This window comes from Zalophus californianus, chromosome 9, assembly GCF_009762305.2.
Source record: "Zalophus californianus isolate mZalCal1 chromosome 9, mZalCal1.pri.v2, whole genome shotgun sequence".
Lineage (NCBI taxonomy): Eukaryota > Metazoa > Chordata > Mammalia > Carnivora > Otariidae > Zalophus > Zalophus californianus.
In genome coordinates, this window is record NC_045603.1 from 29726983 (window position 1) to 29749985 (window position 23003).

The window sequence follows — 23003 nt, forward strand, 5'->3', positions numbered from 1 at the left end:
GAAAACCAATGATTATATTCGTTACATGCTTATGCTGACGTTATTATACATGTAGTCATCTGGACACAATGAGCAGTAGAGAATAATTAGTAATAAATAGAGAGAGCATTGTGGGGAAAGACAATGCTAATGGGCGGAATATTTGAGTCAAATTATGTCTGTAAGTAAAAAGTGTTTTCCATTTTTTTTTTTTTTTTTGGCCCATTACAAAACATTTTGACATTGAAAAAATACTTTGAAAATGTAACTCATTTTTGCTTGGAACATTTTGTATTTCCAATTCATATAAATGATTATTTCCTTCCTCTCCTGCTCCCTCCTCCCTTTATTTGGCATTGTCAGTTTAGCTGTAAATGTCTGGTCATGAATATGTGCTTTGTGGCTGGAGTCAACAGGAAAGCTACTTTTTCATTTAACAGTGTTATGTATAAACTTGCAAATTCACTGAAGAATTTTTAGTTGTGGGTTACTTTGCCAAAAGTCTTACTACTTGGGTGACTCCAAGTTTTCTACCTTGGTAAGTAGGATCCAAATCTGTAGGTCATAGCTCATGACTTTGCCTTTTTCTATAGTAAAACAACCATTAGATAGTTCTTGGTCAAACCAAAATATATTTCCAAATTTGCATTACAGAAAATCTTACTAAAATATGGTAGCCCATTGCCAGTTTTCCCCATATGGCTTGCCCTCTTTCTACATGAAAAGAGTTAAGGAATATAGACTCTGTAAAAGAAATTCTTCACAATGTTTACTTACATTGACCAACTAGCTGCTACTGCCTTGAAAATGAAGCTACTGCCAATAGAACTAAGGCTATTTGGCACTGACCTTTGATTCTGTGTGTGTGTAGTGTGTGTGTGTGCGCACACAGACACACATACATATGTGCATATATATGTATAGTTTATTTATTTATTCCCTTTGTATTCTAAAAATGGTTTTACATTATTTTCCTTCAATTAGCTGCTTTCCTATATTTTGAGAACAAGAAAATGAATTGAAGTTTAGTAAAGGCTTTCCAGAAAGTTTTAATAAAAAGAATTCTATTTTAAATATATGTACTCCTCTCTTCTCTCTTTCATTACACTCTTCATTCACAAAATTCAAATGATTCTATATTAGAATTTTTCCATTTTATATGAGTATGTATTTGAACCAATCCTCTTTTAGGAAATCAAAGATCTGCATTATTATAGAAGATGCAACTGGCAATCATTCAGATTTTTTTTCAAATTTTCTTGAGACTTCATGCTTTGTTTTGAGGTAGAGAATCCTGTATTAGTAAAATCAGATCTATTTCTCTTATTTTAAAATACCAACTAAAAAAAAAAACAAAAAAAAATAATAACTAAAAAATAAATTAAAAGTTCAAAACAGAGAAAAACAGCATTACCACGGAGACTTAAGGACCCAAACTACAAGATATTTACATTTTAGAAGGTGGGATACAGGCTGCTTGGAACTAAATTCTGCTTCTCTATAAACATTAAAATTCTATACCCATCCTCTATGCCAACTGTCCAGATATCTACTTTAACTCTGCCTTCTTTCATATTATTCAAATTTTTAATGTATCTTTTTAATTTACTTATTAGTTTTTTGTTTGTTTGGGAAAATTATTTGAAATATATCACCAAAGGGGGTTTGTAATCAATACAGACTGAACTGGGATGAGAAGATAGGGAAGCTCTAGAAATATAATTTCCAGGAACAGAATGAGGTCACAGAGATAGAATTCATTCTTATGAAATAAATCAATAAGATAAAAGAAGCCAAAAATCACTGGTAGTTTTTAACTCAAATGATCCCAACCTAGCCACCCTAATAGTTGAGGTAAGCCCCGGGATGAAAATGATGGAGCTGTGACCCCCCTCTAACAAAGGACTGTATAGGAAATGAGGAATCCAGTTCATCTTTTTACCTTGAAATAATTAGGAATCAGTACAAGGAAAGGGACTTTCAGTTCCTTAGGGTATACCCTAGAATATAAAGAGAGATGAACAAAGTCCCAGAACAGATGTCAAGCAGCCTTGATTACTTTACTAGCACTGTGAGAAACCTTATGGGGAATTTAAGAAATACTTAAGAGGAAAAACCAATGGATCTTGAAAATGCACTTGATTCTGAAATTACATATATGAGGACTAAAAGTTAGTGAACGTAATGTAGTCCTATCATTTTATAAAGCTTGGCGAAAACATCGGGACTTAGGCAATATATACAGGATGACTTATTAGTCAGCTAGACAGATATATTGATGAACATTCAAGGCTAGACTTCTGTATTCAGAGATTCAACAATATAGTTTTTTTTTTCCTCACCAAGAGTAATTTATTTCTTCCTTCCCAAAACAGCTTGAGTAGGTAGTCCATTGACTGTATAGCAGATTGAAGGTATCAGAGACTCAGACTCCCTTCCATTTTTGTTTCTCTGCTACTCCGAGGTTGCTCCAAATTGAATAAGGCTTATTATCAAACTCACATTTCAGCCTGTAAAAGGGAGAGAAAGAGAAGAGGAGGGAGGCAAGTCCCCTTCCTGTTTAAGAACTCATCTAGAAGTTGATGATTTCTGCTTCATTTCATTGTCCAGACTACAACTAATCATAGGACTACAACTAATTGCAAGAGAAGCTTGTAAATATAGTCTTAAATGGTAAACCATGTAACCAGTGAAGCTTCAATTATTAAAGAGTAAAGTGTGAATAAATGTTGTGCAGACTCTGTTCATGTCCCAAAATATTATCTTTAGTTATCTAATGGATGCCAGGCTGCCAGGTACCTAGAAATCTCACTTGATTTTCACAACTCTGCAAAGCACACATTCAATACTTGGAGTAGTTAAATGACTTTCCCAAATTCATGTAGAAGTTATATGACCATATTTAGATCTACCTAAATCTAAGCAAAATTTGTGCTTTTTCCAGCATGACCCCCTGCCCCTCACATAAATGTGGGGGTGATAATCTCCTCGGTAAGTTTCATTGTGCATGATTCATTTCTAGTTTCTCATGATATTTAAGAATTAAAGGGGGAATAAGGAGATGTGATTATTTCACCTGGGGTAAAAAAAATACAACTCTATTTTTTATACTATTTCAAAGCCCATGATAAGGTGCTTAAGATGTAAGGACAATGCATTTCAGTTTTTTTTTTTTTTTTTTACACTCTAGAGAACCTAGCATTATACTAAACACCAATCAAGCAATTGACATACACTCTTCACAATCATATGAACCAAATACCTATGATGACTATTATTTTTCTCTCTGTTCATGATGCCAGCATGCAGGAGGATATGAACTTGACAGTGAGCTCTTTGAGGGAATTTGTACCTCATTTACTTCTGCAATTCCAATGATTAATACACCTTGCCCTTACTAAGAATTGAATTTGTTCCTTAAACTGCATTGAATATCAGAGTTTAAGAAAATAGGGTAAGAATGTTTTTGCTTATTCAAATTATTATGAAAATTACCTTTAGTGGGTATTTTTCTGACAACCATGCAAACACATATTACATTTAAAAACCTGAAATCTTTTTAATTTTAAAGTTTGCCAAATCTTAACATTCAGAAGGATGAAACTGGACCACCTTTTTATATGATATACAAAGATAAATTCAAAATGGATGAAAGACCTAAATGTGAGATAGGAAATCATCGAAATCCCAGAGGAGAATACAGGCAGCAACCTCTCTGACCTCAGCCATTGCAACTTCTTACTAAACACATCATCGGAGGCAAGGGGAACAAAAGCAAAAATGAACTATGGTGACTTCATCAAGATAAAAAGCTTCTGCGCAGCAAAGGAAATAATCAACAAAACTAAAAGGCAGCCTACAGAATGGGAGAAGATATTTGCAAATGACATATCTGATAAAGGGTTAGTATCCAAAATTTATAAAGAACTTATCAAATTCAACCCCCAAAAAACAAATAATCCAGTTAAGAAACGTGCAGAAGACATGAACAGACACTTTTCCAAAGAAGACATTCAGATGGCTAACAGACACATGAGAAGATGCTAAACATCACTCATCATCAGGGAAATACAAATCAAAACCGGGATGAGATACTATCTCACACCTGTCAGAATGGCCACAATTAACAAGTCAACAAACAACAGATGTTGGCAAGGATGCAGAGAAAGGGGAACCCTCTTGCATTGTTGGTGGGGATGCAAACTGGTACAGCCACTCTGGAAAACAGTATGGAGGTTCCTCACAAAGTTGAAAATGGAAATACCCTACAACCGAGCAATTGCACTAGTAGGTATTTACCTAAAGGATACAAAAATTCAGATTGGAAGGGGTACATGCCCTCCAATGTTCACAGCAGCATTATCAACAATAGCCAAACTATGGAAAGAACACAACTGTCCATTGAAAGATGAATGGATAAAGAAGATGTGGTATATATACACAATGGGATATTACTCAGCCATCAAAAAGAATGGAATCTTGCCATTAGCAAAGACATGGATAGAGCTAGAGAGTATTATGCTAAGTGAAATAAGTCAGTCAGAGAAAGACAAATACCATATGATTTCACTCATATGTGGAACTTAAGAAACAAAACAGATGAACATATGGAAGGGGGGGAGAGAGAGAAACAAACCATAAGAGACTCTTAAAGATAGAGAACAAACTGAGGGTTGAAGGAGGGATGTGGGTGGGGGATAGGCTAGGTGGGTAGAGGGCACTTGTGATGAGCACAACACAATTTTTTTAACAAAAATTTGAGAAAAAATAAATAAGTTTGCTGAATCTTCAGTAGAGTTCATTCCATTCAATAGGTATTTTATAACAGTTTTGAATTTCAAGTATTTCAAGTATTTTGTTTTCTTTTGGTTTTGAAACAAAACTAATTTTCTGTTCAATATATTTTTGATTATAGGATGATAGGCTTTTGTTTTCCTTGACGACTATATGATAATGATATATTTTTCCTTGCCTCTCCATTTTGTTGATGATTTTTCAAAAATGTAGTATCTTATCAAATGATGACTAAGGCTTGAAAAAGAGTCAAATTCAAATATATAATTCTTATTTAATTTTTCATGAAGCATTAAAAAAAGGTGCCATAAAGTAGACATAATGGGTGGGGAAAATCTACAATGTTTTTCTGTATAGTTACTCATATTATTTATCTTATGTATTTTGCTTAGAATCTATTTAACTGTTCTTCCACATCTGGTTATTCATTCATTAGGAGAAATGCCATTATGCATGTGTCCAAACCCAAAGAATATATAACATCCAAGAGTAAATTGTAATATAAACTACAGACTTTGAGCTATTATGATGGGTAAATACATCATTTTCATCAATTGTAACAAATGTACCACTCTGAAGAGGGATATTGATAATGGGGGATGCTATGCATGTGTAGAGGAAGGGGGGATATGGGAAATCTCTGTACCTTCTCTTCAATTTTGCTATGAACTTAAAGCTGCTCTAAAAAAAATAAAAAATAAATTTAAAAAAAGGAAAGAAAAGAAAAAAAGAGGCAGAGACAGAGAAAGAGAAATACAAAGTGAGAACTACGTCTTCAATTCTATGTTCAGCTCTGCTATTAATTTTAAGGATACTGTTCATAAATCATATAAGCTCCAGACCTCTGTTTCCTTATCTGTACAATTAGTATTGTGTTAGTGTATTGATGTATAACAAATTTTTACACACATTTATTATCTCATAATTTCCATAGGTCAAAAATCTCATCACAGCTTAGCTAGGTGTTCTGCACAGAATCTCACTAGGCTGCAATGAAGGTGCTAGCTGGGCTGTGTTCTTGACTAGGGAAGAATATGGTTACAAGTTTATTCAGGTTGGTAGTAGAATTCATTTCCTTGTGCCTGGATGACTGAGGGACCCATCTTTATATTGGCTGTTGACTGGAGGCTGTTCAGAGGTTGCCCACAGTTCCTTGCCATGTGGACCTCTCCATACTCAGTTCACAATATAGGTAGTGGCTTCTCAAGGAAAACAGGAAAATCTGTCTCTCTGGTCTACTAAGATGGAGACTTATATAACTAAAAGTAATCATGGGAGTGACATTCCATCACTTTTCTCATACTCTACTGCTTAGAAATAAGTCATAGTTTGCACCTCTTTCAAGGCAAGACTAATACAAGGGTATTGCTCATTAGGAGTCAACAGATGATGTCTCTGTCACAAGGGTATTGAACCAGATAATCTTTAGATTTTCTCCCAGCTGTATAATTTTATGATTATTTAGGAAATGAGAATAATCTAATTCTTATTTTTAAGTTGCAGTCTCTAAGCTCTCAAGGTTCAGAAAGGTTTCTGACCTCCTTACAGTTTTACATCTGATAAAGCCATGGTACTTACCATTTTACATGGGGCCAAAATGTAAGCAAAGGATTTGTATTAGCAAGAGCCAAGGACCCTAAGAGGAAAAGAAGAAGCTAAGCCAAAGTATTCTGAGAAAAGTCTAAACTTGACTATAAGATAAATCAAATGGGAGACCATGAGCACAAATTAGGATAGAGCTCACAAGAGTGAAGCTAAGAGCCAAATCAAAACGGGTGAGGCTGGGAGGGGGCAAAGTGTGTTTTTAGGTGAGTTCCATGAAGACAATTCATTTTTATTTTTAGCCTAAATTAAGTACCAGATGCAGAGCTTACATAGCTTGAAGTGATGATTCTCAACTTTTGCTGCATATTACAATTACCTGAGGAGTTTATAAATATCTAAATGTCCATGCCACGGTTCTATTAAGTCAGAATCTCTGAGGAACGACCCAGGTCTCAATATTTTTAAAGCTCCCCAATTATTTCAATGTATAGCCAAGGTTGAAAATCAATTATTTACTCTTACTATTGAAAGTAAAGTGGTCTGAGGACCAACCAGCAAGACTGGCATCATCTGGGGCACCTGGGTGGCTCAGTTAAGTGTCTGACTTTCAATTTCTGCTCAGGGCATGATCTCAGGATCGTGAGATTGAGCCCCACATGTGGCTCCATACTCAACACAGAGTCTGCTTCTCACTCTCCCTCGGCTTCCCCCCCCCGCCCCCGGCCACCACCACCCTCCGCTCATGGCTCCTATGCTAAATAAATAAATGAATAAATGAATAAATAAATAAATGAATAAATGAATGAATAAATAAATAAATAAAATATTTTTTTAAAAAAAGATTGGCACCATCTGATAATGATCTTGTTAGAAATTCAGATGTTTATTTCCTTCCTCAATCTACTGAGTTTGAACCTGCAATTTAATAAGATTCTCAGGTGATTCCTATGTGATTGGCCCAGTTAAAGACCCCTAAGACAAAGATAACAGTACCTAATATCTCTTGGTACATGATTGTTTCTCCATAAACATAAAATCTAATAGAATTTTCCAGCCCACCTTTTGACAATTTAAGTAAATAATGAATAAAACAAAATGGGGGTAATAGAAAATGTACTACTGGAGAGATAAGACAATAGGAGGCTCTTAAAAAAAACTAATAGTGTTAGGGTTGTATTAATTTGTTTACACCTTCAAAGATAAACATTTGACTTTCTTGTGCCAACTCTGATTGATTGGTAGTGGCTGCCTGGAGAACTGTATTGAGAAATAATGTTCTAAGATTGCTTTGATTGAAGAGTATCCTGATAGCTTAACCTTGTCTCAGGGAATGACAGCTGTCGTACCATGTATTTGCTGAAATTGCTCTGGATTTTCTTATCCAATAGTAACTCTCATGACAGAGCCCACCTATTTTAAAGACACCTGACTGGGATTAAGGATTTATGGCCCCACAACATTTCCATATTTATTAACTCATTCATCCTCTCATAGATTCATTCATTTATTGCGTTAATAAAAAGTTATCAAATATCAGTTTTATGTCGCAGACACTCACTGTGCTGGGAATCAGATTCTTATGAAATTAGAGCAACCTCACCTTTTAGCATAAACATGCCATAGCTCCTTGAAATTCCATGAGCAAAGCAGCCTCACATCACCATCAATCATGCTCAACCCTGATGAGGGAACTGGTTTCACCAGAAGGTCTTGATTACTTCGCATGTCAGAGAGATGCTTAGCAGGAACCAAAGGCATGATGTTTCTTTTAAAAAAAAAAAAAATCTTTTTTTTTAAAGATTTTATCCATTTTTTGACAGAGAGAGACACAGAGAGAGAGGGAACACAAGCAGGGGGAGTGGGAGAGGGAGAAGCAGGCTTCCCGCTGAGCAGGGAGCCCGATGTGGGGCTCAATCCCAGGACCCTGGGACCATGACCCAAGCCGAAGGCAGACGCTTAATGATTGAGCCACCCAGGCGCCCCCAAAGGCATGATGTTTCAATTCAAACAGCTTCTTGCTGAATTTTAAGAATTGCAAAGTTAGAGTAGCTTTATTGTGACCTTCAGAAAAATCTTTACATGAAAATTCTGTTTAAGCACAGGTCAGAAATAGTTAATCCATAAGAAAAATACAAGTTATTAAGCTGTTCTTTAACAAATCTTATAGAAAAATTTAAAAAGGACTATGATTTCATCTTTTAACACTAAGAAAGTAAAATGTCTGTAGGTGGCTATCTTTGAAGCCCCAAGTGAGGGTGATTTTCCACTTATATTCCTTTCAGTAATAAAGAGCTGCTGGAAGCTCTATAGAAATGTTGTTTTATAGTGACTGTGCCAATTTACCTGGGCTTTCTTTCAAGCAGTGAGTGATTCCTTTGAATTATGTTTCAGCCAAAAATAGAGTTACTCATAAATTGCATGAATACCTTCCAGCTCATAATTGCCAGGTTCCAGTCTTGGATTTTAGTCATTAAGCCTAAACTCTTATTTTCTCTAAATTTCAAATTGATATAGCCTTCTTCTTTCCATTCTTCCTCTCCAGCAACAACCACCCTCTCCTCTCTTTATCATCCCTGAATACCACACACACAGAGGACTTACACTGTCTAGCACAGTGGGTTACACACAAAGATTGTCTCATGATGATGAACCATTGTTGAACATAAGGCTTCAATTTGAATGAAATGCTTTCTCACCACATTAAAAAAAAAATCCATTAGCAGTTACTGATAAGCTCAGGATTATTTCTGTAGAAAAATCAGTTTAGGTTCAAGATAAATACATGGAAACTGAAAGCAATTAAGCAGGAAATTTTTTTGGTGCTACTTGTCAGATATTTGAGGAAGATATTTTAGGAAAACTGCTTTTGGTAAACAGAAAAATTACACTGGCATTTTCTTTTGCTTTTCTCCTTCTGAGTTCTGACTTTTTTTTCTGAAACATACAAACAATGCAGCCATTAAATACTGGAAATTAAAAGAAATTACACATATTCAGTAAATAATTTGTACGAAGATGAACAAAATAACATAAAAATAAAAAAGATTGAGCTCACCTGGAATAGTAAAATTCTATCAGAGATAGCTGATTTCCACAGGAAAAAGGCTGGATTATTTTAGGCAAAACAAAGAGCTCAATCGACATTCAATACGTTTCTGTTTTCATATACAAGATGAGTGATGTTCATTCATGGTGAAAATGGCTACATGCTTGGTTCATTTATGGAATATCCACCACCATAAGTGTCTATGCCACCAAGCCTTAATTCCACATGGGTTATCACACTGTAAGAACTTCACTGGGAGATGTTGTAGCATGCAGAATATCATGAGAATACCAGATAATTAAATGGAGGTAAAAGCTAACAGGGATGTCAACTTTCCCGTTTTCTCCAAAGTTGATGGAGTTATATATACCATTTGTTAAATGTATAATAGGAAAGAAAACAAATTTAGAAAAAATGAATATTAAGATAGTACAGATTAATCTTATCATTGATCTATAAGAAATGAATGACTTTCTTGAAAAACTCTGTAGTGTCAAGCTAATTGAAATTGAAAAAAAACCCTAGAGGTATGTTTTCTCCAGACATTTGACCTTCTATATGTTCAGCTGTAGTTAAGTGTCATAGTGTTTGTTATGTTTATAATATTTAGGATGAAAAATTTATTTCCCTCTTCTTAGTCATGCTGAGATGGGTACAACATCTACATCTATATCCTACTGCTCAAGTTCAGCAGGGAGCTATTCAAAAGCAAATGCACGCTATTTATTGCTATAATGTGAAACCCCTAGCTTGAGAAAGAACGCATGGATACTTTTTGTCTCCTGCCTAAAAACTTAAGCTAAGGGAATTCTTTTTTCTCCCTAAACCAGTCCCTTCATCTTGCTTGGCTCTCCAGCTCTTCACAGATGTTAAGAGAAGCACAGAAAGAAGGCAACCCCATTTGGAGGGGGAAAAAAAGGAAAAGAAAAAACATTTCCTAAAGCCTAAATGATCCACGTTTGGTCTTTCCAGGACCAGGCAAGTAACACAATAAGCTGTCTTACACTCTAACCGGAGAGGAGTAAGTAAGCTCTCTTACACTCTAACTGTAGAGTAAGAAACAGAGGAAAAAAAAAAAGAGAGTCTCTTTCTTCCTCTCTTAAAGAAAAATACAAAAACAGAAAAATTCCAAAGTAGCAAATTCTAAGGAGGAATAAGAGTGTTAGGTAGTCCAAGCAACTCTATTACTTCACAGTGTGCTTTATCTTGACCAGCACTGACCCAGCAAAACTCCTTTCTTAGCTTGATTCCCCACAGAAGTTGGAATATGTCATTAACATCTGCAAATAAGGTAGGTGCCACTTAAACTCCAGAAAAATGATTAGGACATATAGGCTAAGGAGCAGACTTTTTTGTTTGGTTGGGTTTTTTTGTTGTTTTATTTTGTTTTGTTAAGACTGTGGCTGCTGTAGACAAATTAGCACATGTGGTCACAAAACTTAACAATAAAAAGGCTAACAGCACAACTTGTCTACCTTACAGGCTGATCTCAATGAACTTGAATCCAGACTGGGATGATTTAGAGTCAGGTCAGAGTCCTAAAGATCCTGGAGAATTCAAAAGACTGGGAGGTCTTGATCAGGTTAGCTAGGCTACATCCCCCTTGTACCAAATAGTTCCCCAAAGCTCAGGACTTTTCCAAGGTAATTTGGCAGAAATTCTGATTGAAGCAGAACTTTTAATAGCACACTGGAACAATTATTTCGAATTAGGTTTTTATTGAACATTAGAAGAGGCAGAGAATAATTTTTACTTTGCAATGTTTGACTCCAATTCTTTTCAGTGACTTCTGTTTCATTTCATCTGACTCCTATATACTGAAATGGCCAAATACTAATTTAAGCAACATCAATTTTTTTCTTATTAAATGAGAAGGTAAGATGATGTGCCAAAGCAATTCCCACACTAACCAGGCTTTTAAATTCTGATTTTAAAATAATGAATTTGGCATGACATGCTCACTATTGCAGGTACTATAGCTTCAAAAACTCCATTTAATAATCTTGACAAATTTTTAACTCTCCCCATTGTATGATACATGCTGGAAGGCTGGTTTGTACAAACATACCCTGAATGTCCCTGTTAATCACTATCTTGAGAATGTAGAGATCCTGTCCTCCTCCCTCTATATTACCACCAAGCAGAATATGTAGAAGAATGTTGTGTTCAGTATTCAAGGACAAGGGCTACGGGAGTGGCCAACCCGTAGCATCTCCCTTGTAATGAAAAATGTGAAGATGACAGGCCTTGATCTCCTTGGAATGCTGGCCAAGCAAGGAGGGAGAGGCTACAGATAATTGCTAGTCTAAGTTGCTATACTGTAAAAGCTTGCTGCATATAGATTCCACCAGCAGATGCTTTGTCCAGACTGCCACACTTACTGTACACACCCTCCCCCAATAAACCTGCCTTCTTCGGTCTCACTGGACCATCACCCACCCCTGGCTTAGTCTGTTGAGATGTGATTACACACCATCTATCTTAGCATCCAGTAAAAATGGGTAAAGATGCTATTAAATAAAGAATTAGAATCACTAACCCAACACAGCATATCATTTATGCACTTGAAGATTAAGGAGAAAGATTAGGATTTCAAGAAAAATAGATAATCTAGAAGAATAGATGTCAAACTGTGGAACAGGAGACTTTTGAAGATATTTCACTGATTATGAAATTTGACAAGACAGGAAATTTAAAACATATAAAGTATACAAATTCTAAATGTTTTCTTGACATAACTGAACTAAAATACAATGTTCTCACTTAACAGAATATTTTATATTGACTGTTAAGTGTAAGATACAGCTCTAAAGAAACAATGATGGCCAAATATTATTTGATGCACCATATATAGATTTTCATTCAAAGTTCTGCTTTGATGAGCAATTATTAAGCATCCACTGCACTATATGCAGCTTTAGATGAAACAAGCAAAAACAGAAACAAGTTTTTTTGTGTGTGTGCTAAAACTTTTATAAAAAAAAAAAAAACCCACAACTTTCTATGTGAATCATCACTGTTTTATTGATTCTCTTAGTATTAAAGCTGTGATAGTTTTCTATTGCTCCTGTAACAAATTACACAATCTAGTGGGTTAAGCAAAACAAATGTATTATCTAACAATTCTGTAGGTCAGAAATCCAACATGGGTCTCACAGAGCTAAAATCAAGGTTTAGGTATGGTTCTATTTCTTTTTGGAGGCTCTAGAGGAGAATGTATTTCCTCGTATTTGTAGAACTGAGGTTCCTGTTTTCTTGCTAGCTGTTAGCTGAGGGCAATTTCCAGCTTCTGTAGACTGCCCACATTCTTTTGGCTCACAGCCATTTTCCTTCATCTTCAAAGCTGGTAACAATGGTTCAAGTCCTTCTCACTTTACATTTCTTAACCTACTCTTCTACCTTTCTTCTCTCTGAAGGACTCATGTGATTAAATAAGGCCCATGTAGATAATCTAAAATAATCTTTTCATCCCAAGGTCCTTTACTTAATCACATCTGCAAAGACTCTTCTGTCAAGTAAGAAAATATAGTCACAGGTTCATGTGATTAGGTACCAGATTATGCCTAAAACAAAATGCACTATGAAAATATACACTTTCCCAAACATCCAGAGGCATCCTTACTGGAGAACATGTATTAGTTCCCCCAAAAGATTTAATTCTTTAAACAGAATTTAATCAACTTGAGTTTTTGTTTTGTTTTTTAGTCTTTTTAAATGTGTTGCATTTCTGATGAAAAAGAAATTTTGCAAATATAGAACATTTACATTTCTTCCAGTTATGACCTTTCCCCCTCATGGATCCTACTCATCTTCCAATACCTGGCTCAAATATTGTCAATTTACTTTTTAAAAGATTTCTGAAATAATCTAAGTATGAATAAAGGGGGATTTTAAACTGAGGACAGTATTATATGAAATTTTTATTTTTAAACTGTGACTAAAATAGATAATTTTCTAGGGAAAGTAATTGATCCAAATATAAAATTAGGATTGCTGTCAAAAACTATTTCCAAAAAAGGCATGGGGACTGCATGATTTAGAGACTTTTTTTTTTTTTAATGCTTAAACTTGAGAAAAATGGAAAGCTACCCAATTTCATTCTAACATATTCATGGATTCCAAATCTGACAAAAGTAGCCCCCCTTGTCTTAGTCAATTCAGGCTGCTATAACAAAAATACTGTGGAGCAGGTGGCTTAAACAACATTTATTTCTTAGAGTTGTGGAGGCTGGGAAGTCCAAGATCAAGACACAGGAAGACCCAATGTGTGGTGAAAGCACTTTTCCTGACTGGTTCTTTTCTGTTTGTATTCTCACATGATGGAGAGCTAAGTCTCTCTCATGTCTCTTCTTATAAGGGAACTAACCCCATTTATGCTGTGTCCACCATTATAACTTAATTACCTCCTAAATGCCTCAGCTTCTAATATCATCATACAGTTGGATTTGGACTTCAACTCATGATTTTTTGTTTGTTTGTTTTAAAGAGAGAGAGCACACGTGAGCAGGGAGAAAGAGAGGGAGAGGGAGAGAGAGAGAATCTCAAGCAGGTTCCATGCCCAGCACAGAACCTGACTTGGGGCTCCATCCCATGACCCTGATATCACAACCCTAGCTGAAAGCAAGAGTCAGATGCTTAACCAACTGAGCCACCCAGGCGCCCCTCAACACAGGAAATTTTGAGAGACACAAATATTCAGTCCATAATATATCTCCAAAAGATTAGAGCCAAATCTCACATATGTAAACAGACACTAAAATATTAGCACCTCAAATCCATCAACACTTTACAAGAATATTACACTGTGCACAAATACAGTATATATAAAATAAACAAGTTTCAATATTAGAATAATTATTACCTTAATAAGTTAGAAGGTAAAAGAAATATGATTCTTTCCATAGATTAAGCATTTCCTAATTAAATTAACTGTTCATTCTTTTAATAAGCTAATATATCTTTCTCAAACCTAATACTTCATCCTTAATAAAAAATCAGGGTGATCAAATATAGCTAATCATATTATTTTCCCCTAGTGATCCCAGGTACATGCCAGAAGAAATCGATATGCTTTTCAGGTGTTAATGCATTCCAATAAATGTCAGAAAAAAATATAAAGATGTCTACAACTATCAATATTACTCAACATTACCCTGATTGCTTTATTCGATAAAATAAGAAAGGAGGAAAAAATTGTAGGTAAGTTCTGTGGGTTGTTTTATATAGTTGGAGTTTATAGTGTCCCTAATGGTTATAAGAATTTTTTCATCATCTTTTTTTACTTAAATTCAATTTTTAGATGTTAAAATTGATACACTGGCTTACCACTTACTTATACTTTTCTAGTGTATCATTTTCCACCAGTTATGTTCAATGTTTAAGAGTTCTCTGGTTTTAAATGGGTTTCTTATAAAGATACATTGTTTAATCATATTTAATCCAATATATGGGTCATTTTCATTTATTCAATAATTTTAACTCATTTATATTTATTGTAATTACCCTTGTATTAGTGCTTATTTTTGCAAGCCTTTATTTCATATACATATTTTTTAATTTACTATATTTTTATTTATTTTGTTTATCCTTGTCTACATTCCATTATACAGATAAATTTTCTTCTACTGGTCTTATAGACTATATGTATTCACTCACTTTTCAACAAATATTTGCTGATACATGCACTGTTCTAGGCAAAAGATAAATAAATTCAGAAATATAGTATGTCAGGAGTAATCATTGCTATAGAGAGAAATAAAGCATGAAAAGGGGGTTATGGCATGTTGAGGAAAGGAGGTATTATTGTTTTAATAAGGTGATCAGCCTTTCCAAGAATGTGATATTTGAGTAAAAATCTGAAGAAAAGGAGGGAGTGAGGCACTCAGATATTTGAGGGAAGAGGAAATATGAGAGACAACAAGGAGACAGTGTACCTGGAGTGATTGATGTGCAAGAGGAAATTACAACAGATACATTGGAAGAGAGAGTAAGAGGGTCAGAATTCTCCTGAATTAATTCTTCTTCTACCCGGAGTACACCCTCATAACATTTCAGTCTACTTCCTACTTCAATCATTACAGCAAAAGCAAGCTATTTACAAATAAAACTAAACAGTGGCTTACCTCAACTGCACTACATATCTCTCACTTTCTGCCTCAAGGTTTCTTTGACATCACAGTGTGCAATGTGTTCAGACACTGACTGGCATATCTGCATATGTAGCCTGAAGGTGACAGAGACTTAACACCCCAGTGGCTAACCATTTTTGATTGAAAGGAAAGTCCTTCAACCAACCCTAAGTGAGTTATTCCAAAGTGCAATCTACACAGCTTCTCTTATCCCTTGATAATTTTTTTTTCTTTGTCTCTAATGCTTTTAATTTTAACTTTAATGGATCTATGGGTGAAGTTTACTTACTGATCCTACCTGCCAATTTGATCCATTTCAATCTGAAGTTTCATGTCTCTCTGTACTTCTGGGAAATACTTCCATCATTTATTCAGATTTTTTATACATGTGATTTTTTTCTTCTCTTTCCTTCTGAGGCTCCTACTAAATAGATTCTCACTCTTCTACATCCATTCACCATATTTCAACTTCTGTCTCAACCTTTTCTCTCTTTATGTCTTTCTGACTCCTTCCCAGGAATCCTCAAAATGATCTTCAAGCTCATTTATTTTTTTATGTGTATTCTTTTTAACATAGCCACAGAGTTCTTTACTTGAAAAATTATATTTTGCTAATTTATTCTTCTTTTATGCAGTCAGATGGCTAATTTTTCTTAATATATTGGGACTGAGTTTGCTGCATTGTTTTCAGAAGTCTCTTTTAGTTGCAAAAAACTGAGAAACCATGCAAAGTGCCTCAAGAAAAGAATAATTTTGTCTTCTCATATCTTTTATGGGTCATGTGGTCTCATTCATCTAGCATATCTGATTTTTCCTGAACAATTTCCTGAATTAATATCTGTATCAATTGACCATGTACTATGTATCAGGCTCTCTACACATTACTAGGATAGGGCAACATATAAGATTATGTTCCTGCTTTCATTCTTCTACTTGTTCATTGTGCCAGGCCCCTTATAATTTGTCTTGATACCTCAATCATTCAGCTGATCAGCTGATACTTCTCTATATATTTTTATTACAAATTCCAAGAAGAACTATGATCTTCTGATTCATACTGGGTCATAGTATATAGAGTAGTAACTCTTGGATCTGGTACAATGTCATATTCAGTAAATCATGGACAGGATCAGTCAGCATGGCTACTGAAAGACTTTGCAGATAATACAAACAGGTGTTTATAGGTGAAACAAGTCCCTGTGGAAGAGGTTAAATGCAGGAAGGTAGCATAAACATGAATAGTACCTTTACATTATAATATATTCTACCTTTAAAAGCCCCCAAAGATTAAGGACATACCTAAGTATAATATATCCTTTAACAATTGATTAGGGATTCATAAACCATAAATTCATTAACATCTACTATGAATTAACATATTTTGCTTTAATCTAGAGGAAGAATTACCTCATAAAACAAAGGCATCACTTTGACTATTCAGGACAGAGTGATCTCGACCTGGGACCAGAGAAAACCAGAGTAGTATGCCCAGATGTGCTTCTATGAATCACAGCTGCAGAGCACTTTATTCAAGAAAAAAACTTACCAGAAGCTGCATTTGCATTAGATTTTAAATCATGGAGCTATGAAGAATCAAGATACCATAACAGTTTATGTCCATTTGATCAGGGCAGCCATAAAAAGCAAACACTGGTAAACAAATTTCAAAAGATAGGGTTTCATATGAGGAGAGAAGTGATTTACTTCCTAACTGACTTAACAACACAAAATGTCCTCCCCAACCACACTACCATTATCAGACAAAGCCCTTCACCAATTTAAAAACCCATATCAGAGAATGATATGAACAAAAATGCAGGCAACAGAGCACCATATTTAAAGCTGTTGCTTGATGTGTTACATGACTTTGTTACATCTTTTTTAAAAAAATATTTTTTATGTTCATGAGCGGTCTTCATAATTTCATTCACTTTTTATACTAAACCATTAAATCAAGAGAGAAACAAGGGTTGACTTAAAAGGTAGAAGACACAATTTCAAAGTACGCATTAATTTAATAGATGTTTTAAGCACTTTTTATTAGAAAAGTTATCTGAGATTTAGAACTCAACCTAAATGCTACAGAAACAAATAAGCAAGCCTTTCCTCAAATTCTTTTGAGATATCTCTTCATTTGTCAACTATGTAATGTTTCCCCCCACCTAAAAGATCTAGTCAATTAAATTTTCTTAAGCAAATGTTAAGTTAATCCCTTAAGGAAATAGCACTAATCAGTTTTAGGAAATTTTTCTGACCATTTGTTAAGTTTTTCAAACCAAATGCCAATATATTAAGTAGAAGATATTAGGGTAGATGCAGAAAAACTCATTCATTGCATTCTTACGAGTTACTTAGCTTTGCATTTAGGATGCAAAAGAGCATTGAGATACCTGTAGTTCCCTCTGACTTTTTCAAGGCATCACAACAAACACCTACAACAAGAACTAATTATCACCACTATAATTATAAACATAATTTTGATTCCAACGTGTTATTATTGTGAGGCTAGACATCTGGGGCTGCTATCCAATTTAGGGACAATGTTAGAGGAAGCAATAATACAATACAGATAGAGATGAAAAGAAGAAAGGGAAGAAAACAATAGCAAGAACAATGTAGGACATGATTAGAGAAGAGAAAGTGTTGAGTACAGTATCTAAACTCAAGCAAAATGACTAAGGGAGAAATAGAATAAGACCAGTACCCTACAGACCTGGAACGAAGCAATGACCCAGCAGCCAAAACTGGAACACTGCAGCAGAGTTAAAAGAGTAGCACATGTGATTCCATGCTGAGACATAAGATGTTGATGTAAAACTGCTTATGTACCATTTGCTTGAGGCTAGGATTGGTTTTAGGAACATAGGAGCAAATTTAAATGTTCCTGGCTCTGAAGAGAAGAGAGGTGCAGAACCTGGGAAATTAGTATGCCCTTACGTTTTTAAATTTAAAGATATACACCACTGGGACTGTATTTATGGATACTACTCAGAATACTTGGGTTTCCTATACCAATGCACCTTAAATTCCCTTAAAGGGAAGCTAAACAAACAAAGAAAACGAATGAATTCGACAGTCTACTGAAGGTATTTCACAACAGAGAGGTTTTGAGTTCAGCAAGAGTATATTTATATCATGCATTCTCAGTGGAAACAATCTGTCCCTCAAGAAAGCAAAACTTAGTTCTTTGGGGCTGAAATAAAACTTAGTCTTTTTAATGTAAAGCACAGATATAAATACAGTATATAAACAGATATAAAGTATAACTAGTGTTAACTGTATTGGGTGGTGCTACAGACTGAATATTCATGTCCTCCCAAAGTTCCTATGTTGAAATGCCCAATCCCTATTGAGAATGATATTTGAAGGTGGGGCCTTTAGGAGGTAATTAAGTCACTAGGGTAGAGTCCTTGTGAATGGGATTAGGGCTTTTATGAAAGAGACCCTAGAGTCCCCCCTCGCCCTTCTACAATGTGAGATTACAGCTATCTATGAACCAGGAAGTGGACCCTCACCAGACACCAAATCTGTGGTGTCTTGATCTTGGAATTCTCAGCCTTCAAAACTGTAAGAAATAAATCTCTGTTGTTTATAAGCCACCCAGTCTCTGGTATTCTGATACAGAAGTCTTAAAGGCCTAATACAGGTGGAGATGATTAAGAAATAATAGTGTCTTACCAAAGCTCCTTATGAGGATAGTGAAAAATAGACTGAGATACTGACATATGAATTAATTCCCAGAGTTATATACATATGGATAAATTAAATAAGATCATATAAGTCACCAAAGACCAATATACATTCAATTGGTAGCTTCAAAAAAGAAAATCAGAGCTAATAACAGACATTTTAAATGTCTTTTCTTTAAACTATGTATTTAGAATTAATTACCTAACAAAAATCCTGCTATTGATAAAGAATGATTTGTATTTTACTGGTCGTACTATTAGCTTAAATAAGCAATATTCTCCCTTCATTCAGAAAACAAAGTTTTAGTATATAAATAAACTTACCAAAAGGACTTAATACTCTCCTAAGGTAATCACCCTACTATACCTTAATAATCCCTTCTATTCAAGGATAATAATATAAAGCTGTCAATCTCTCTCGATATAGTAGTAATTTCTACATTTGAATTAATGTGACTTTATTGTATTTAAAAGCCTTCTATGTCTGGCTATTTCATCATCCTATTGTGTGTGTCTCACTTCCCTCACCTTCCTAACCTGAACCTGACGTTGCTTTTACTTAAGTACCCTGATTTAAACTTTCAAAGAAAAAATATCCTTTGCGGATAAAAACAAAAACAAAAACACATACCAGATCAAAGAAGAACAGTATCTCAGAGAAACTAACGATTTTTGTTTTGTTGCCCTCCTACCTGTACTAGTGGGCATTCTGTAAAGAATCAGTAAAGAAAAACAAATTTCTGGCTTGCATGCTTTAGCAGTATATGCCTGAGGACAGTTTTCCCTAAGATTCTTTTTATCCAACAGACTTTCCCAAGCTGAATATCTTATGTAAACCAAAATTGATTTCACTGAAGCGTGGTTCACAGAGAAGATTAAAGATCAACTGTCTTGCTAATTAGAGAGTAAGAAAATCAATAGAATGGTGATATTTAAATTATCTTTATTTACTAGGAGTGTCTACTACAAATGAAGCCATTGCTCCTGTGGAATAAAATGAACTGTTTTGGTGAATTGTCCCTTTCTTTTTTGTGGAAGGAAAAAAATTCAGAAGGGAGGGAGAGTGGATGGGAGGAAAGAATGCATTTTCTAGAAAATGGTTGCAATCTGCAGACTGTGTGTGAATAGCTGTAAACTTTTCATTAAGAAGTTTCTTAAAGTAATTAAAGGGTGACTTAATTAAATTCCATATCTGGAAGCCAAATTTGATTCAAACCATGACATTAAAGAAATTCAACTTTTTTTCCCATTTACAATGTAGTTTCAAATGTATATGTATTCCTAACTTGGAAAATTTGACTATTATTATTATAAACATGGAGGAATTGGGAAGATAAGTAAAGAGAGGGTTTCAATTAATGAGAAGCAATTGTTTCAGTACAAATCTGGGTTCTATTGAGGCTCTCCTCTCTAGTATGTTAAGTTTGTTGACCATAAAATAACAGAGCGATGGCATCAAAACTACCTAACTAAAAATTCTAGGTCAAAACTGACTATTCTACAGAATTTGCTCCTTTATGAGATTTATTTTAGAATTTTTTTTTGCCAAGTACTCTAACATCCCCAAGTTTATTCACATAGCAATGATTCTTAATGGGTTGGAAGCAAACACAAACCTAAATTTCATTTTATTTTCAAGATCACTGTCACCTGTTGGAGATTGCAGATGATCTGGAGAAGAAAATAAAAAATATAAAGAAAAAAATAGCCCATGGTACTCCCCTCCCCACCCCCGAAGTTCTGTGAATCCCATGGAAAGTCAGGCCAGTTTGAGCCATAAGGGGGAAATAGATTTATAAAATATATGTACAACTTACTACATGCATGTTTTTCTAAAGCTCTGTCTTCTGATCATAGTTATGATCTTTAACACTAAAACTACCATCTTCAAATACTTCCAGCACTTCTTGCATTTCTGTGCTTGATATTTCCCCCTTGGTTAGCTGTCTTGTTTCACTTGCCCTATTGTTAAAGTATAGAGTGCCTACTTCTGCATCTTTCTGAAAAAGTCTTAGTTTTGATAATATCACTGTAGCTAAATTAGGGCCAACAGCAAATCAAAGGTCCTCCCTGTCTTCTAACATTCAGGTTATTCTGGGATGGAGCAGTGGACCCAGCCTCCAGGAATAATAGAGAAAAGGATCCATTAATACAAATAACCAACAAACACATCTAAAAATGTTCATTTTCATCAATAAAAAAAAAGTAAAAATATATCAACAATGCTCTTTTTAATGACAAGAATGGAGAAGGTAAAAAGTCATCACAAAATCTCTGCATAGCAGTTTCCTGCTTTATCATTTTTCCTACTTTTCAAGATTTCCAAATATAACCTATGGTATTTCAATAACCAAAAAAACAGTAAGTTATTAAATAAATGTAATATATATGTACCATATAATATAAATAAAATAATATATCCCATAGTCTTATTTACTACTCAAAGGCAGTCACTGATCAATTTCCATACTTCCTTCTGATCATTTTTCTATTCATAATCATAATTAAAAAAACATTTTTGGGTTTACACTATAAACTCAATGTTATATCTTTTTTCTCTAATTTAATATGAATATCTTGCTGATACGCTTTCTTTCCAAAGTAGGTATTTCAAGTATTTAGATTGAACCACATGAAATAGCCATTTTTGTAGATTAAAATGGTCATATATCAGCAATTTCTTATGGTTCAGATGAGTAGTTATACTCTAAATCATAGTGGTAATGAGTGACAAAACAAAAGCAATAGCTTTTTTTATGCCAATATATATTTCCTTTTTAAATGTTTACCTAGGGGAACATTACACAAGATGTTTAAAATATGAAAATGTGTATAAAACAAATAGATGCTTAAGTTGTATGAGTAAATAAAATATTGAATTGTCCAGTCCATTCATTTCCAGAGAATTGCTACTTTAGAGGAAACCGTGAAAGGTCAGTCACACCAGAGTTGATGGGCTTTGTTCTATGACCATCACAGCCTGGTTCCATGCCAAAACTGAAGTTCAGATGCAGGTCAGGTATATGGCAAAGATCCATGCTATACTAAGGATGTAACTTTCAGTCATTGCTATGACTCAGTGACTGGGTTCAACCACAAATCGTCTGCACTCTGTAAATAAACTGAATTGCACTAATAGGCAGAGCTAACCAGACACATAGTACTCAGTACTTTGTCTCCTCAGCATCATTTGAGGGGTGCGAAAGAGGCTCAGTACTCAAAATAGCTTTCCCACAGTTGCCTGAATTTGCCGTTATTGTTGACTCATTTCTTTTTGTTAAGGTTTGTACTCCTAATCTGTGATACTTTTAAATATAAATATCACTGAGAGTAACACATTAAGATACAAGGCAAGTGTTACCCCTTTTCTTTAAAAGAGGAAAACAAAAACATGACTCTTCAGAAAAAAAAAAAAATAGGCACAGAAAACTTCATAAAGGGAAGATAGACCACTAATGATAAATTTGTTTCCTTCACAATTTTCCCTATGACTGACTGGCTTAGATATCATCCAATGATAAACCATTCAATATTAACTTAAATCCAGCAACATCCAGATAATAATTGGGTTATATCCCAGAAAATTCTTTGAATGGAACTCACAGTGTATTTTACAGAAATCTTGAATTATTCCAATATTGAAATATTGGAAACCCTTGTGGCAGATACTTTTAAGGGTACTTGCCCAGTTCACAGCTTTCCCTATTTTAGAATTGCCCTATATATGCAGTTGGATTCTAGCAGTTTTCACTCCAGAGTCTGCATACCACTTCATAGCCAATTGAACCAATGGTAGATAATCAACAGGTCTAAAAAGAATTA

General features: G+C 34.6%; 1 long non-coding RNA gene across 1 annotated transcript in view; it reads right to left on the reverse strand.

Annotated features, from left to right (window-relative positions):
* Positions 1–23003, reverse strand: part of LOC113922729 — a 136964-nt gene that overhangs the window by 187 nt on the left and 113774 nt on the right. The window contains exons 4-5 of the long non-coding RNA XR_003520052.2: positions 7919–8083; positions 2322–2489 (exon numbers count right to left, since the gene is read on the reverse strand). This is a non-coding gene — a long non-coding RNA (uncharacterized LOC113922729). The remainder of the gene's footprint in view (positions 1–2321; positions 2490–7918; positions 8084–23003) is intronic.